A 15,126-nucleotide genomic window follows, 5' to 3' on the forward strand; every position below is an offset into this window, starting at 1 on the left:
AAAATGAAGTACCTATACGAAAACTCATACCATCAGAAATGGAACTATTACCAGGTTACAGTACTGAGACAGGAGGCCCTATTGGCATTGGAAAAGTCCAGCAGATTAGGGCAGAATAGAGTCCAGAAACAGACCTCAACATATAGTCATCTGATTTACAACAGAATCTCCCACTGAAACTCAGTAGGCAAAGGACTTTTTTTTTTTGTAAAAATGATACTCTATCACGTAGGTATCAGTGTGGAAAAAAATAAAGCATTATCCCTATTTCTTACTATAACCCAAAATCAATTCCAGTAGGATTATATACCTAAATACGACAGGTGAACAAAAAAACTTTAAGACAATAACATAGTATAATATCTTCATGACCTTTAAAATAAATAAAGATTACTTAAATAGGAAATTGGATTATATTAAAATTAAGAACTTAGATCTGGCAAAAGAAACCATTTGGAGGCCAAAAAGGCAATTTAAGAGTAGCATAGATGTTGGCAACACATGTAACTAATTAGTGGCTTATCAAACATATTAAGAACTACTACAAATCAATATGAAAAATGAACACACACACACACACACACAGAACCCAAAAGACAAATGGGCTTGAGCAGGCACCTCAAAAAAAAAAAAAGTATGTTCAAATAGTCAATAAACATGTGTTCCATCTCATTATCAACCAGGTAAAATAAAAGTAAACCCAAATGTAGCTCCACTGTATATATACCAGAATGGTCAAAATTTAAAAGACAAATGGTCTGAAATGTTGGTGGGGAAGTGGATAATTACATCTCTCATCTTTCGTATGCTGTTGGTAGGGATGTAAATTCCAATAATCCCTTTGGGAAATTGCTGGTATCTTATAAAATAGAACATGGTCATTCTCTATGACGAGGTGACCATGTCCTGACTCTTTCTGAACAGTTTTGGCTTATGCATATTTTCTCAGAATGCTTTTAGTTTAGCATTTGTCTTAAACGTTTTCACTTTTAAACAAAAATTTGTCACTAACAGTTACACTAAAATAAGGCAGGAAACATTTTGTGGACGTCTTCTTTATTCATCCAGCATTTTTCAGGGGTGTGTCCAGTAGTGTGGGACATATATGCAGTAAATAGAGTGAGTTCATATTGTAACATACTGTTACATCTTAAAGGCAACCAGAGATAATGCACGTTATTTTCCCCAATGATCTCCTGATGCCACCTATCTAACATTTCCTTATGATGGAGAGCATGCAGAGTGTTCACTGATTTAAAAATAAATACTCAGGGGTGCCTGGGTGGCTCAGTCGGTTGAGCTTCCAACTTCGGCTCAGGTCATGATCTTACCATCTGTGAGTTCGAGCCCCGCGTCGGGCTCTGTGCTGACAGCTCAGAGCCTGGAGCCTGTTTCAGATTCTGTGTCTCCCTCTCTCTCTGACCCTCCCCCGTTCATGCTCTGTCTCTCTCTGTCTCAAAAATAAGTAAACGTTAAAAAAAATTTAAAAATAAATATTCAGGAACACAAAAGACAGCTATCCAGATAGCTATCCAGATGTGGAACTGTGGTGAAAATAAGTTCCTGACACTGCTGCCCCTGCTGGCCATTTGGTGCAATACCAACTAATTTTGCCTCGGCCACCCTGTGGGGCCTGCATGAAGCACAAAGCCAGTAAGCGGCCGGCTGGTGTGGTTAACGGTAAAGTTGAAGAATTACAGGGTTAGATGTATTTGAAATATGTGCAGAAAACAAAGCCGAGCTGTCCTGATAGAAAGTGGACTGAGATTAGTCCAAATGCTCTTACAAAGACAGTTTTGTTATGTATTACACGGTGTAAATCTACAATAGTTCATTTATTTATGTCATTATTTGGCAATTTTTTTTTATTTCACAATAAATTCTCTTGGACGTAATGAGCTCAAATGAGTGGACGTACTTATATAATAAAAAAATTAAGTACTGCTTGATTTTCTTAAGGAAGGTGATGGCAAATGTATTATTTTTATTATTGTTTATTATTTTATGTTATTTATTTTTTAAGTAGGTTCCACGTCCAGCATGGATTCCAACATGGGGCTTGAACTCTCAACACTGAGATCAAGCCCTGAGCTGAGATCAACAGTTGGGCACTTAACCAACTGGGCCAGCCAGGCGCCCCTAAATATATTATTTTTACAAAATACTTCTTGGCATTAACTATTATTCATCACGGAGCAGTGTTACCACTAACCACCTGAAAACCAGAAGACACAAATGAAGAAACATCCACAAATACATTAAGGTAATAGCAACTTTAGGAAGGGTGTAAACGACCACAAAAGATAGACTTACATATCACTCCATGAAGCATGCCTTTTAATTAAGATCAAATGACCAGTGAAAATTAATTTTGCTCATTTTAAATTTCAAATTTTCTTGTGCAAACACAAAAAATGAAATGATAGTTGTCAGTGTGTTCACTCCATTAGCAGAACAAGAACTTTTCAAACAGCCAAATTATTATGGTTTTTATGGCAGTGTCACTGATGCCTCAAATAGAAAATCACCTTAATAATGGTTGAATTTTTACCTGTAATCCATGGAGTGAAAGTAAAGCTTTTAAAATTCATCCTGTCAAAGGGAAGATGTATGATATGATGGTGAACGCTACTATAGATCCATTCAAAACATTTGACACTAGGGGCGCCTGGTAGTTCAGTTGGTTGAGCACAGGACTCTTGATTTCTCTCAGGTCATGATCCTAGGGACACGGGATTGAGCCCTGTGTCTGACTCCGTGCTGAACATGGGCCTGCTTAGAACATGGGGTCTGCTTAGGACTCTCTCCCTCTTTCTCTCCCCTCCCTTTGCCCGGCCCCTGCTCATGTGCATGCACTCTCTCTCTAAAATAAAAAACAAATAAACAACAACATTCAACACTAAAGATAATATTTTTTATTTTATTAAAATTTTTTTTAATGTTTATTTTTTTTTTTAATTTTTTTTTTCAACGTTTATTTATTTTTGGGACAGAGAGAGACAGAGCATGAACGGGGGAGGGGCAGAGAGACAGGGAGACACAGAATCGGAAACAGGCTCCAGGCTCTGAGCCATCAGCCCAGAGCCTGACGCGGGGCTCGAACTCACGGACCGCGAGATCGTGACCTGGCTGAAGTCGGACGCTTAACCGACTGCGCCACCCAGGCGCCCCAATGTTTATTTTTGATTGAGAGGGAGACACTGTGAGCAGGGGAGGGGCAGACACACACACACACACACACACACACACACACACACACACACAATCCGAAGCAGACTCTAAGCTCTGAGCTGTCAGCATGGAGCCTGACATGGGGCTCAAACCCATGAACCGTGAGATCATGACCTGAGCTGAAGCTGGACGTTTAACTGACTGAGCCACCCAGACGCCCCTAAGATAATATTTTTATGGCTATGATACAAACACAAATTTTGGTAGAGTATTACATTGAAGTAAGAACAATATTCTTTTAAAATTAAGAAACCTGTGGAGGTGAGGCGCCTCAGTGGCTCAGGCAATTAAGCACCCTACTCTTGATTTTGGCTCAGGTTGTGAGATCAAGTCCTGTGACAGGCTCTGTGCTGACAGCATTGAGCCTGCTTGGGATTCCCTCTCTCTTCTCTCTCCCTCTGTTCCCCCCCCCCCATCTCTCTCTTCCTCAAAATAAATAAACATTAAAAAAGAAACCTGGAGAGGAGAAATGTAGTTAGGATTGATTATGGTACACACACAATTTGCTGGTATGTCAAAAATGTGCTACTCTTTCATGCATCAAAGGACACAATCAAAAGAATGAAAAACAACCCATAGAATGGGAGAAAACATTTGCTAATCATATACCTGATAAGAGATTAATATCGGGAATATATAAAGAACTCTTAAATGTAACAAACAGAGAAACAAATAACCCAATTCAGAAATGGGTAAAATGGGACTTACAGAGATAGTTCTCCAAAGAAGGTATATAAATAAATGGCCAATAAGAATATAACAAGATACTCAACACTACTGGTCATAAGAAAAATGCAAATCAAAACCACAATGAGATCCACTTCAAATCCACTAGGACGGCTACTACCAGAGGAGGGGGGAGGAGGGGGGAGGAGGAGGAGGAGGGAGAGGAAGAGGAGAAGAAGAAGAAGAAGAAAATAATAAGTTTTGGCCAGGACATGGAGAAGTTGGAGTCCTTGTACAGTGTAAAATGGCACAGTCCCTGTGGAAAACCATAGGTAGTTCCTCAAAGAATTAAGTACAGAATTACCATATGATCCAACAGTTTCACTCCTAGGTATATACCCAAAAGAACTGAAAGCAAAGACTCAGGATACTTGTACACTTGTTCACAGCAGCAGTACTCATAATAGTCAAATGGCGGAAACAACCCGAATGTTCATCAGTGGATGAATGGATGAACAAAGTGTGAAATCTCTATATCTGTAGCTATCGGTATCTCACTCTCTATAGATCTATCTATAAATCTAATGGAGTATTACTCAGCTTTAAAATGTTTTTGAATGAAGTTCTGATACATGCTACCACACGGATAAACTCTGAAAACATTAGTTTACCATTAAATAAGTAAACCAAGCACAAAAGAGCAAATTTTGCATGAGTCCATTTATATGAGGTATCTCTAGTAGGCAAAGTTACACAGACAGAAATGAAAATGGTGGTTACCAGGCACAGTAGGGAGAGAAATTATTGTTTAATGGGTACAGAATTTCTGTTTGAGATGATGAAAAAGTTCTGAAAATAGTGGTGATGTTTGCACAACATTATGGAAGTACTTAATGCCATTGAACTTTAGTTAAAATAGTAAATTTCATTTTATGTGTATTTTGCCACAGTAAAAAATGTGCTATTTTACCAACCTAAGTAGAAGTTATTCTTGTCTAAATTATATATACGTGTGTATATGTATCTTTTTTTTTTTTTGAGAGAGAGAGAGCGAGCATGAGTAGGGGAGAGGAGCAGAGAGAGAGGGAGAGAGAGAGAATCCCAAGCAGGCTCTACGTTCAGTGTGGAGCCCCACGTGGGGCTTGATCTCACGTGAGATCATGACCTGAGCCAAAAACAAGAGTCAGATGCTCAACCGACTGAGCCACCCAGGCATCCCTATATATATCTTTTTTTATTTGCTATCCATTAATAATCAGGTTTTAGAAGTACTTAAGCATTTAAATATTATTTTGTTAATATGCCTAATACCCTGCAATGGTATTGGAAAATAATCCTCTATATTTTGGTCGAATTTTTCCAGAATCTATTGAAAATCTTAATCAAAATGTTAAAAAATTGGGCACAAAAAACGCAGCTTTTCAAACTTTCACCAATTTGAATTATTGAACACCAAGCTTGTGATCAGTAAGGTACTGAAAGATAACCCTATGAAAGCAACTGGGGATGGGGGACTGTTGAACAAATTAAATGATAAGAACTCAAATATTGTACGAGATTTAATTTTAAACTTTTACTTTGAAACATGTTGCCATGTTTGATAGCGTTCTTTTAATTAGATGTATTTACATTCTAACCAGAAATGAATGGAATTGAGAAGGCCTATAGTTTTGCTGCAAATACGTGTGGCAAAATGCCTGAAAGTGTTTTAGACCACTTACTTTATAAGTTTTGCTCATAAAAATATTTGCTGAAGAAGATGATTCTGAACAAAGACAAAAAGACAGCATCTGTGGGAAATATTGGGCATAAATATTTACACAGTTCAATATGACAAAAACTAGATTTGAGATTATCATTCATTTAGCAGACTTTGCTCTGATCTTACAAGGTACTTCAGAAGGTTCAGAGAGATCATTTGCATCACGAATACATTCTGTGGAGAAGAGTCGGTTGACGGTCTCACTCTTCTTAGTTATTTTAACATTAAATGCAACTTTGAGGACATTTTGCAGGCAGTTTTACAAAACGTATTAAGACCATATTAAAATACATGTTCTGGGGTGCCTGGCTGGCTCACTTGGAAGAGCATGTGACTCTTGATCTCAGGGCTGTAAGTCTGACCCCACATTGGGTGTAGATAAAAAATTAAAAAAATAAATGTTCTTCAAAAAAAAAATACTAGATGTGGCTAAGACCAATTCATATATGTGAGTATGTGTCAAGCATAGTTATTCTATTTAAAAATGCATATGCAGATTATCAATATGAACATTTTAAAGAATTTTTTTAAGTTTTTTAATTTATTTTGAGAGAGTGAGACAGAGCGCACGACTGGGGGAGAGGCAGAGAGAGAGAGAGAGAGAGAGAGAGAGAGAGAGAGAGAGAATGAATTCCAAGCAGGCTCTGTGCTGTCAGCACGGAGCCCAACATGGGGCTCGATCCCACCAACTGCGAGATCGTGAACTGAGCCAAAATCATGACTTGGACGCTTAACCTGCTAAGCCACCCAGGAAACCCCTCCCCCCTTTTTTTTAGAATTTTAATGTGCCTAGTTATACTTACTTTAACATTTTGGAGGGGGGTTGTTTTGAAAATCAGTTTTGAATCAAAATCGTTATAGGTCTACCCATTTATTAAACCAATTTGATGATCAAGAAGTAAATTTTAATTATTTTAAATATCACCTGTCCTTTCAAAAGTGTCCCAGTTTGGATGACCAAAATATGTGGTCCTTCTATCTGTGACCCAGAAATTCTACTCCTAGGCATAGGCCCACGCAAAGTGTGTACATACGAGCAACATAAGACATATGCAAGGATGTTCATAGAAGATTATTTGTAACGACCCCAAACTGGAAACAACCAAATAATCAAAAACTGAATGGCTAAGTAAATTATGGTCTCACCAATGGCTGCACACAGTAGGATCACCACATTTCCGAGGAGTCTTTTTTAAGTCTTTAAGACCCACTATTGACAGCTGCCATTGGATGGTTTGAGAACCCTGAGGTCCAGGCTTTCTTCTAGACTCTTCCTCCTACTCAAGACTGTTATGCGGCACCAGCCATGAAGCTGAGGGTGAACACAGTTCTCTGAGCTGTGGTTTCCTTTCTCCGCGCAGGTCCTTTTCTGATTCTGCTATTGGAGAGATTCAGGTCAGGCCACCATCCACCTCAGTCCTTTGAGAGCTGGGGCTTGTGCTCTTGGCATTTTGATGTCCCTATTGATTAGCTCAGTAAATAAAAAGATCAGGTCAGTCTTCCAAGGGACAACTTAAACTTGCCTCCCCATATGAGTCCTATTCCCTTTCCCGACTGGGGCCAGGACTCTTTCCCTCCCACTTGCTAGGAACAACACCAGCAGCCGCCTCTGTTCCTGTCCTGCGCAGAGACAAGGCGGAGCTGTGGGGAAGTGCCGCGACTTCTTCCGGGGCAGCTTCGCCACATGCTGCCGCTGCTCCCCCAGGCTTCACATACTGAGCACAAGTGTTCCTTTCTTAGAATTCTCGTCTGCAAGCCAGAAAAGTCCTTGTGAGGACTCGCCATCCTTTTCAGAGGTGGAGGATTTACTGTTTAGAGAGGTGACGTGACTTGGGCTTTGGGGACCCACTCTGGCACGATCAGGACCGAAACCGACCTCGAGGTTCTTGACAATATGGGTAGAAACAGACATGAGGCCGAGGGTGGTGCGGATGGCGTTTATGGCCAGCTCGCCCCCAGGCAGGAGGGAGATAGCCCCGGCGAGAGGGACACCGGGCTGCTTCCCAACAACGCGCGGGAAAGGTTTTTAAGGCGCGGAGGTGGGAGCGCCGTGACGTCTAGGCACGTAGGGGCGGGGAAAGGCAGAGGGTGCGCAGGCGCAGTGGACAGAACACGCTGCTTCCTATGTCCCACGTTCCTCTCGCTCGGTAGCTCTCCATCCTTAGGCGTGAGTCCTCGCGTTACAATGGAGGGAAAAGTCAGTGGCAGAGCAGGGACGGGGTCTGCGGGGGGGGGGGGGGGGGGGGCGGTGCTTACAGGTCTAGTCTGGTCTAGTCTGGTCTTTGCGGGAGCAAACCGGTTGTAAGGTACACCCGGCGCATGCCTCCAGCTCGTGGAGTCTCTGCGTGCAGCCCCTGTGAGCTAGGTTAGAGAGATGGGTGATTGTGGTTGGGATGGGAGGGGGCCGAGGTGCCCTGCAGGTTCCTAAAAATTAAAAAGAAATGCTCTGCAAAAGAAATGCCTCAGGCAAGGGGACTACGCCTGGGCTGATATTGAAGCGCTTTCATTTTGAAGCGGGCCGAAGTTATAAGGAGATTAGGGCCTGGGGCAACTGTACCCCAACATATGCTTTTCTACGCAGGGGCCTCAGAATCCCTATCTGTCTCGGACGGAGTGGTGTGCTGGAGCCTGAGCTCCCGCAGCAGCTTCCAGAACCATCGAGCACCACGCTGGGCAGTGTCGTACTCACATGGGCGGTGGCTACCTGAGCCACGGAGACGGGCCAGCCCTGCAAGCCAGGGCTCTTCCGCTTCGACAAGGTGGGTCCCTGAGACTTTTCCAGCACCTCCCCCCCCTCCGCCTGACACTCCAAATCCCACTCTATAGCACACAGTTCTTAAGTAAAGGGTATTTGAAGGCTGCCGTTTCATGAGTAATGGTGTAGTTGAGTAGTGGTGTGTAAAATAAAACGAAACCTCATGTTTTGAAATGCAGCCTGCACAGCAGTGCTATGTTACATGTACTTTAATACTGAAATCAGTGTTAAGGAGTTAAATAAATACGTTGATTTAAAAAGTTCTTCTGAGGCGGGGGCCTGTGTGGCTCAGTCGGTTAAGCATGGGATTCCTGGTTTCGGATCGGGTCATGATCTCACGGTCTGTGAGTTTGAGCCCTGCGGTTGGGCTCTGTGCTGACAATGTGGAGCCTGCTTGGGATTTTTTCTCTCTCCCTCTCTCTCTGGCCCTCCCCTGCTCTCTCTCGCTCTCAAAATAAATAAAAACTTCAAAAAAAGTTCTGAGGCAAAAAAAAAAAAAAAAAAAAAAAAGGGGGCGCCTGGGTGGCGCAGTCGGTTAAGCGTCCGACTTCAGCCAGGTCACGATCTCGCGGTCCGTGGGTTCGAGCCCCGCGTCGGGCTCTGGGCTGATGGCTCGGAGCCTGGAGCCTGTTTCCGATTCTGTGTCTCTCTCTCTCTCTCTCTGCCCCTCCCCCGTTCATGCTCTGTCTCTCTCTGTCCCAAAATTAAAAAATAAACGTTGAAAAAAAAATTAAAAAAAAAAAAGTTCTGAGGCTTTGCACTTCTATTTCATGTTTGGTTTAAAAGCCCACGTTTTCTTAGGACATTTCCCAAGTTTTTGTGTGAAATTCTCTAGGGTTCAGTAGATGGCGCTGCGATACTGTCTTTTTGGTCGGATTTCAGAATTGTTGCTTTCTGGGACACTAATCAGAAACTTGTAATATGCATAGAACAGGTTTGAACAGAACCCTGACCTGTTCAGCGAGTTCTAGATAGGTACCAACTAAGATTTAAAGTCTCATTTTTTCAAACCTTTTAAAATTCTGTGCTTTGAGTAAGTAAGGTAAATTGTGAGTAAATTGTAAAAACATCCATTCGTTGGGCATTTGTCTTTAATGCCCTTCATCTGAGATTCTCAAGGTAGTCTGCTGGGGTTTTCTCTCCAGGTCTTATAATTCAGATGGGTGGATGAACATAGACAAAGCCTTTACTATTCTTTTCACACGTAGAACAACAGAGTCCTGAAAATCATGTTACTCTGCAAATTAGATTTTTACTCGCAGAAAACTGCTTTTCGATTTTTAAAAAGTCCCCGACACTGTAAGAAATAAGATGAACTCTCTGTAATGAGTTAAGAATGTGTGACCGGCTGGCTGCTGCCCCTTTCCTGTCGCCCCAGGCCTATCCCTGGAGCTGGCTAATAGGCGTCATCTTGTTCAATGTATTCTTCATTAAATATTTCAGGGATGCAAAATAGGATAGATAAGAATATAACAAACATACATGAACCTACACTCAGCTTACGAACCAGAATGTCACGAGTATGCTCACACGCTCTGTATTATTCCCAGTTGCATTGACGGCCCTGCTCCCTCGTATTTAGAGTTCGCTTTTTCCATTCGTGTCTTTGTCATCTGTCATGCTGACTTTGTCTGCTTGCAACTTGCTTTTTTTTCCATTCAACATTATGTTTTGGAAAACTATCGAGGTTGATATGTAGTTTATTCATTTTTACATTTGCATGTGGAGTGAATTCTCCACACTTTGTTTAAACCATTTATCTATTGATGCATATTCACATTGCTTCCATTTTCCAGTATTACAGACAGCACACGTTCTTGTGTATGTGTGAGATAGTCCTTTAAACCTGTACGTTTTACGCACCTTAACTATGTCATAACAACAACAAGACATAAAAAATACCTATAGATATTGCAGCCAGTTGAACTTTACATACCCTCATCCAATGTAGTTTGTGTGATTTAAAAAAAATTTTTTTTCAAATGTTTATTTATTTTGGACAGAGGGAGAAAGACAAAACATGAGCGGGGGAGGGGCAGAGAGGGAGGGAGACACAGAATCCGAAGCAGGCTCCAGGCTCTGAGCTGTCAGCACAGAGCCCTATGTGGGACTCGAACCCACAGACGATGAGATCGTGACCTGAGCTGAAGTCCGACGCTCAACTGACTGAGCCACCCAGGTGCCCCTAATTTGTGTGATTTTTAAAAATTTATTTATTTTGACAGAGAGAGAGTAGGGGAGGCGCAGAGAGAGGGAGAGAGAGAATCCTAAGAGGGTCCACGCTGCCACCGCAGAGCCTGACACGGGGCTTGATTTCATGAACTGTGAGATCATGATCTGGGATGAAATAAAGAGTCAAATGCTTTACCAACTGAGGCACTCAGGTGCCCCTGTGTGATTTCGGATAGGAGTCCATGATTTAAAAATATTAGAAAGCAATGGATGAGGGGTTAAAAAGCCACTTAGAGGGCAATTCAGCCTGAGTTCGTTTTCTAAATACCTAGGAGTGAGATGGTAGGTCATAGAGGTACACACAGCACTTTACTTCAGAATGCCAAATAGCTCTGCAAGGTCATGGCAACAGTTCTCACTCCTGTGTTTGGGAACAGCAGCTGCTTTTCATCCTCCCCAATACTGTCAAACTCATTGTTGGTTTTCTTTTTCTTTTTCTTTTTCCTTTTTCTTATTGAAAATTTCAAAAATCTACACAGAATAATGGACTTTCAAGTTCCTGTCATTCAATTTCAACAATTACTAAGTCATGGTTTTTCTTGAATTCTGTAGCCTCATCCACCCACACCCTCCTCCCCGATTATTGGAAGCAAATCTTAATCATTCCAGGATATTACTGTAAAACGCAAGGACTCGAGCATAACATTGATACCATGATCACACTTAAAAAAAAAAATTAACAGCCATTCCTTAAGCACATCAATAACCCGTCAGGGTTCAAGTTTTCACGATTGGATTATCACCGTTTGACTCGAGATCCAAAATAAGAGGCATAAAGTGTGATTGTTGATAATGTCTTACAAATGTCTTTTTTTTTTTTTTAATTGTTTTTAATGTTTATTTTTTTAGAGAGAGACAGAGACAGGGCACAAGCGGGGGAGGGGCAGAGAGAGAGAGGAAGACACAGAATCCGAAGCAAGCTCCAGGCTTCGAGCTGTGAGCACAGAGCCTGACGTGGGGCTCAGACTCACGAGAGATCATGACCTGAGCCAAAGTTGGACTCTTAACTGACTGAGTCACCCAGGTGCCCCAAATGTCTTTTAACCTATGAATTCTTTCCTCCATGCCTTTATTTCTCCTTTTGATATTTTTTTCTTAAAAACCTGGATTGCTCATCCTAGAGAGTTTCCCATAGTCTGGATTTTGCTGATTGTGTCCCCCCTGGATTTACTTGCTCCTTCGTCTCCATATTTTCTGAAAACCGATGTCACATCACGCTCAGGGTTTTGTTAGAATGTTTTGGATCATAGGTTGCAAAGTGCTCCCGGACATCCTTTTGAGATCTCTTTCTATTCAAGGAATCGAGCTGCCCCGCATGGCTTAGGGTCATAGTTCACGTGATGAGAGGCAGCAGTGTTCGGGCTTAGTTTACGTGATTTTTCACCTCTCCCTTTAGGTAAATTCGATGACAGTCTTCGAGGGGAGTCATTCACCTGAAATATTCAGTGCATCAAAACAGTAACTTCTAAGCCCAAACAACTTCCCATGTACTTTGGATCCTGGAGGTCCCTGGTCCTTTTCTAATTGGTAAACTACTTTTAGTTTTTATCCAGCCAGTACCTGCAGGATTGGAGTTCAGAAAACTTAAAAAGTCTTCTTTCTTGTTCTTTTTAATTACTAAAAAGTAAACTAGATATTTTTACATATTTCTAGGCTAGTTGGCTGAATCGGGAGAAGGCAAAATAAGTAGCCTGGAAGCCCGCAGAACAAAGTAAATGATACGACATTTTTTCATACCACCCTTGGTCTTTAAAATTCACAGTCTTGGGCCGCCTGGATGGCTCAGTCGGTTAAGCAGCTGACTTTGGCTCAGGTCATGATCTCACAGTTCCTGGCATTGGGCTCTGCGCTGATGGCTCAGAGCCTGGAGCCTGCTTCAGATTCTTTGTATCCCTCTCTCTCCATCTCTCTCTTCCCCTCCACCACTCACACTCTGTCTCTGTCTCTCTCTCAAAAATAAATAAACATTAAAAAAATAAAATGCACGGTCTTGGTGAACAATGTGTTACATAAAAAAGAAAGAGGATTGAAATTTAATTTCTGACCTATCTTCCTTTCCCTTTAAATTCTGGATTGAGGAACTGAACCTGAGAAACTGAATGAAACAAAAAAGAGAAAAGAGGAGGCTTGGGGTTTAATCGGATACGAAGTCATAAACCTTGAGGGGAATCTGGCATTTTTATGCTTAGTCTAAGTATCTAAGGGATTTCAAATGATCACTGCAAACATAAATAGAATAGCAAAAGCTCTCTATTCTGTTTGTCAGCCTTGGGTTGGTGTTGGGGGGGTGAAAACTCACGTGTAGCACAAATGCCCTTCATAAAGCCAGGTGTGGTTGAGCAGGGCCGGTGCGTGTTAGTCCCAGCAACCTTCTTGCCTTTTACCCCTGATGGCAAGTTTTCCTATATGTAAATACAACTTTAAGGTCTGGGGAGAATTATTTGAGGCATTGTTTGCTTTAGTCTTTAAAAAAATAATAATTTTGATTATCTTTATTATTCTTGTTTAAATTCAGTTGAGTGAATATCTTTTTTTTGAGTGACATATTCTTTAAAAACAAAATTTGAATATTGATCAGTAAATTAGTAGATGGTTGATTGATTAAGATAAATTTTTTTACTTTGAAACCGGTAAGAGTATGTGTGGTCACACAAAGAATATTTTGCGCGATGGAGATGATTAACCTTTTTGTGACTAAATGATGGACTTTGTAAAGCCATAATTGCTAAGCTGTTGAAGGGTTTCACAGATAGTAGATATGAACCATATTTGAACACAACGGGCTCACTAGCAGGTAGGCAATCTGTATTACACACAACTGATAGATGTGGAGAAATCAGGAGATAAAGGGCACATTTATTGAATGGGCCCATTTCCATCAGGTGAAGGAGAAGAAAGACAAATTGGATGTGCAAGCTGACACATGACAAGTTAGAGCTCAGGGGGGCCCTAGAATCATTTCCTCATTGGGAAAACCAGGGTGTAAGGGGATAACTGGTTTAATATCCCATACCTCATTAGAGGCAGAGCCAAGAAATCCTGATTGAGGGCCCCCCCCCCTTTTTTTTTAACATTTATTTTTGAGAGAGAGAGAGAGAGAGAGAGAGAGAGACAGGAAGGTGGAGTGTGAGTGGGGGAGGGTCAGAGAGGGAGACACAGAGTCCAAAGCAGGCTCAGGCTCCGGGCTCTGAGCCACCAGCACAGAGCCCCACGCAAGCCTCGAGCTCATGAACCGCGAGATCATGTCCTGAGCTGAAGTTGGTCACTTTAACCAACTGAGCCACCCACATGCCCCATTGAAACCCTTTTCAATACATTCTGATAACCTGTTAACTATGAAAAGGACAGCAGATAAAACAGCTTGTCACAACTAGATGATGGTTGTTCTAAATGAATGCTATAGTGTTTTTATGGCCACGGATCAGAACACAGACTTCAGATGTAAGGCTGCATTAAAATAACATTTTTTTTCATGCTTTTTCAATTACACGTGTGAACATTAATGGTACCTTAAGCAGAATCATCGTTTAGAATAGTTAACAACAAACTGACACACACAGTCCAGTATGAATTCTTCCATTTTGAGGGTTGGCCACCAGAGGGTGACAATCACTCTCTTTCTCTCCATACAGGATGGACATTATCTGATAAGTTATTGAGATAACTCCGTTGGAGGACGGGCCTCTTGCTGCCTGTTCCCACTGCCCTCGTCTGCTGTGGTGTGACTGTGTCAGGTCATTCCTTCTGGTCTCCTGGTTTCTGGTCTTCCATGATCCTGCCAGACAGGTATTTATAACTACATAGCTCTTCCGTTTAAAATCCCTCAAGGACATAGTCTCTTCAGGGATTCTGTGGCATTTTGTATCCCTCTATTTTAGCCATTTATCACACAGAACAGCAATGATTTATTGATGTGCCTACCTTCCACACGAGCATATGAACTTCTCTAGGGTGGGACGTTGCCTCAAAAAATATTTTTTTTTCTGTAGCCTTGACTCCTAGCCTGATGCATAGCATATTGTCGGCTGGTTAAATGAATAACATCTCATAGTTGAGGAGCCCCATCTGTCATCCTTATTCTGTTTTGATACACACACATGTGGTCACCGGCTCTCTTGGCCTTGCCTCTGATTCACACATCATGAGGCCGAGGAGTGGCCTGATTTGCTGCCTCAACTGAGGCACCCCTCTGGAATGAACTGTTGCTTGAAATTACACGTTTTAAAAATTGAACACCTTCGTAGGGATTAGTTGACAGCTGAGAACAAGAAGGAGATCTGGGTTGGAGATGAAGGAGTTTGGGGAGGTGAGATGCCTGGGAGGACAGGAGGGTATGAACAAGGTGTCACAAGGGGGGGTTTCCAGTGTCATAATTAGACCTCACAACCTAGGCCATGCTGGCCTTTGTTCCACTTATAGCATCCTCTCGTGGACCATTTTTGACATGGGCTCTGTTTTGCTAACCCGTGAACACAATAAT

The sequence above is a fragment of the Lynx canadensis genome, chromosome B4 (assembly GCF_007474595.2).
Source record: "Lynx canadensis isolate LIC74 chromosome B4, mLynCan4.pri.v2, whole genome shotgun sequence".
Classification (NCBI taxonomy): domain Eukaryota; kingdom Metazoa; phylum Chordata; class Mammalia; order Carnivora; family Felidae; genus Lynx; species Lynx canadensis.